Source organism: Clytia hemisphaerica, unplaced genomic scaffold (genome assembly GCF_902728285.1).
Source record: "Clytia hemisphaerica strain Z4C2 unplaced genomic scaffold, Clytia hemisphaerica genome assembly, whole genome shotgun sequence".
Classification (NCBI taxonomy): Eukaryota; Metazoa; Cnidaria; class Hydrozoa; order Leptothecata; family Clytiidae; genus Clytia; species Clytia hemisphaerica.
The window spans coordinates 1280070-1283979 of NW_027104175.1; the positions used below are offsets into that span (position 1 = coordinate 1280070).

Genomic DNA, 3910 nt, shown 5'->3' on the forward strand with positions numbered 1-3910 from the left:
AAACTTGCGAAAGGCGTGTCTTCATATATCCAAGTTCACTTTAGAAATGAGCTTGCTATGTTTTCTTGCTCTATTCAATATCAAATATTTGACGTCAAATATTTTTGTGACGTCACTATTTCAAGCCGCCATATTGGGTACTGAACAATCATTAGCAAGTTTATGTATTAGCATTTTTAGAACGGTAAAGTGACTGAAGCGATTTGGAATAACCCGCAACTCTGCCCCGCAAAATCAAGACGGTAAAAGTGCTGATTTACCGTCGTCCTCAGCTGGTCAGGATCTACTCAAATAAGAACCTTACCGTCTCCATCGCTGAAAAACACACATACATAAACTCGGTATCAGCATTTTTAGGACGGTAACGGGACTGAAGCGATCTGGAATGGCCCGCAGTTTGAACCCGCAAAATCAAGGACGGCAAAATTGTTGATTTACCGTCGTCTTCAGCTGAGACGGTAAGGTTCTAATTTGACCAGATCCTGACCGTTGCAGAAAAACCCCACGTGCATAAACTTGGTACAATAACAATTATGGTAGAGCACTTTGTTGTTGTTGACAATCATTACAATAGAAAACCAATAAAAGATCTAACAAGAATATCGAACCCTACTGGTCAAATACCTTCAGAAATCATAATGGTGCTTTAGGGAGGGTGGTATTTCACTACCGAATATGCGAATATCATGTTCATTGTTCTTAGTGGTACGTTACAGAGCGAAATGGTTTCTACTTGGTCAAACTTTTTTGTTCCTTTTTTTTGTGATTTCGAAATTTGGTTAAACCCTGTTTTTCGTGGTAGTTTTTGGGGTTTCTTTCCTATGAATGGGGATAATTACATCATGCTTCTAACGTTATGGTGTACGCAAAATTTATAAAGCCGTGATTAAGTTGGAGCCCTGGAAAATATATCAATATATCAGAATACAATTCCAGGCATCCTCCGAATGCTTACTTATTGAAAAAAATTTGAAAAAAATTCTACAGGAGATGAAAAAATGACAATGAGCTGTCAACTGCTGCGGCTCAACAAAAAAAAGGTTCAAGTCCAAGCCAATATATTGTAGATTCTATGATCATGAGTTCCAGTGGTTATATTATTAATATTTACCGAAAATATTTATAATATTTACTTAATATTTTAGTCTGGTGGTCTTATCAATCTGATCAACACTGAAATTTCCGCAGGATTAGCCACTTCAATATTACTACAACTTAACCGAACTTCTCCTAAATTAACCACTACAACATCAACAAGCTATACTTTCTGTTTTTTTCTGCAATTTTGTGAGCTCTGTCAGTATCCTTGAGTTTTTTTTTGTGTTTTGTTTTTACAGCATATTTTTTTCGAGTCTGCTAAATGACGTGCCCTACGTGTCCACGTGCCCTCATTTTTTTACGTGCCTTCGTGCCCTACATGCCTGACGTGCTCGCGTGCCTACGTGCTCGCATGCCTTGACGTGCTCGCGTGCTTACGTGCCTTCGTGCCCTCCAAAATTTGACGTGCCTACGTGCTTGCGTGCCCAAAGTTTTGACGTGCCCTCAAATTTCGACATTGCATCGAATTTCGACGTGCCCTTGAATTTCGACTTGCCCTTGAATTTCGACTTGCCCTTGAATTTCGACGTGCCCTCGAATTTTGACGTGCCCTCAAATTTGACGTGCCTTCAAATTTGACGTGCCCTCAAATTTGACGTGCCCTAATATTTTTTTCTTGAACATATCTGTTCTTTTTATAATTAGGTTACCTTAGTAGCTTAGAGGTCTTAGAGAAAGAATGAAATCAGATTAATAAATTAAACACACTTTTTTAACCAAAATAAGATATTTTTCACAGATAAAAAATCTATCAAAAAAGAAGAAAACATAAAATATAAAAGAATATTCCAATCTCGCGAACTACAGTATATTTGGGTATTTCAAGTCACCTAGAAAGTCGTACACCGATCTAAGTCGTGCAAGATCTAACCAAGTTTTTACAAGAAACTTCAAATAAAAACTTACGAAATCTTGTACACTCTTATATAAGATCTTTGACCAGGGCTATACGTTATAAAAAGGTAGGTAGCAAGCGGATGATTAAAATATAAAGTATAAAAAAGTATTGACGGACTTTTTTGCGGTCGAACTAGAAAGTGTCGGACTTCTGAAAACTCGCTCTCTTTTATAATAGACCTTAGACAGGAGACCCGTCCTGTTTCTTTATAATCTGATATATACAGGACGGGTACGAGCTGTGAGGCAGATTTCTGCCTCAAAAAATTTACAGTGAGAAATTCGAATTTAGCGCTGTCCTCACTTACTAAAATAAAATCCAAATATTTGAACTTGCACTTTCTCTAAGAAAGTGAGACCAGTAAAAGAATAACAAAATTTGATTGGCTATGTTTTCAACCTCAATCAAATAGACAGTAAGTAGTCTTTATAAAAAAGGCTGATTGCCGGGTTGAGTCTGTTGCAGGATTCTTCATATTTTTTTCTTCCAACCTATTTTAAACTAAACATCTTATCTACATTATGTAGTGTCTTTATTGCTTGCTCCCAATCTGGACACATACTAATTTCACAAACGAGACATATTCCTACAGTTGGTTGGAGCAAAATCAAAAAATATGATCTAGTGGGTTTTTTACCATCTAGTGTGTCCCAATTGACAAAGAAAACAAATTTTCTTTTTATTCTATGAAATTTTGGGGCCACATCAGAATTCCAGAACATGTTAAAAGTTGAGGGGACGTCAATACTTTAAGAAAGGCACGTCAAAATTCGAGGGCACGTCGAAATTCGAGGGCACGTCGAAATTCGGGGGCACTTCAAAATTTGAGGGCACGTCAAAACTCGAGGGCACGTCAAAATTCGAGGGCACGTCGAAATTCGAGGGCACGTCAAAATTTGAGAGCACGTCAAAATTTGAAAGCACGTCAAAATTTGAAAGCACGTCAAAATTTGAGGGCACGTCAAAATTTGAGGGCACGTCAAAATTTTCGGCACGTAAGCACGTCGGGCACGTCAAATTTCGGAGGGCACGTAGGGCACAAAGGCACGTCACAAAAATGAGGGCACGTGGTCACGTAGGGCACGTCATTTTTTTCATATAATATAATTATCTTTTTATTTAAATATGATTAATTTTACATAGGACGAATAGCCATTGTAAAATATGGAAGAGCCTTGAAAGACAATTAAAAAAATAAGAATAAAATAACAACAATGCACACAACAGAACATTTCTACAAACTCTGTTGGTGAGCAGCCTATGAAGAACAGGCAAAAACACTCTCTCCAACGTTGCCTGTGAGAGAGAAGACGCGGCATCAAAGACTGGCAAAAAAGCTTAAAAAGCCGTTTGCGAATTTTCCTTGGCTTTGGGCTTATTTCTTAGATTGTGATTTGGCTTAGACTATAGCACAGTCTATTATAGAGTTGAAAAGTCCTTCGCAGCTCAAGCTAAGCTATCACTGTTGATTTGCAACTTTCAAAGGAAATTGATAAACGCGCGGGACATTTTTTCTACAAATTCAGACTTCCTGAGATAACCATACAATTAAGCCATGGTTTTTAAGCAAATATGACAATCCAGACTTTCCATGCAGGTTCGAAAGAAAAAAGTTCTGAACAATGAAGTCTTTGACTGAAAATATATTTTTACGTATTTGATATGTGTTACTTTTTACTTTTGCTCCTTAGTTGGCACCTGTCTGTTCGAGGTACTAGTCAGCTGTCAGCAAATTAAAAATTGACATTAAATTGATGATGGTGTTTTGAAAATTAGGCAAGGAAAATGCCTATTTTGTATTAACCTTTTAGCTGGAAGTTTTTAGGTTTAGGCATATTTTCAAATAAAAATATTGGCAGTAATAATTACTTTTTTGAGGTCCGTTAGTTTGAATCGCCACAATTTTCAAAGATG

General features: G+C 37.1%; 1 protein-coding gene across 1 annotated transcript in view; it reads right to left on the bottom strand.

Moving 5' to 3' along the window:
• Window positions 1-3910, bottom strand: part of LOC136814452 (uncharacterized) — a 792139-nt gene that overhangs the window by 159596 nt on the left and 628633 nt on the right. The gene's annotated exons all lie outside the window — the stretch shown is intronic.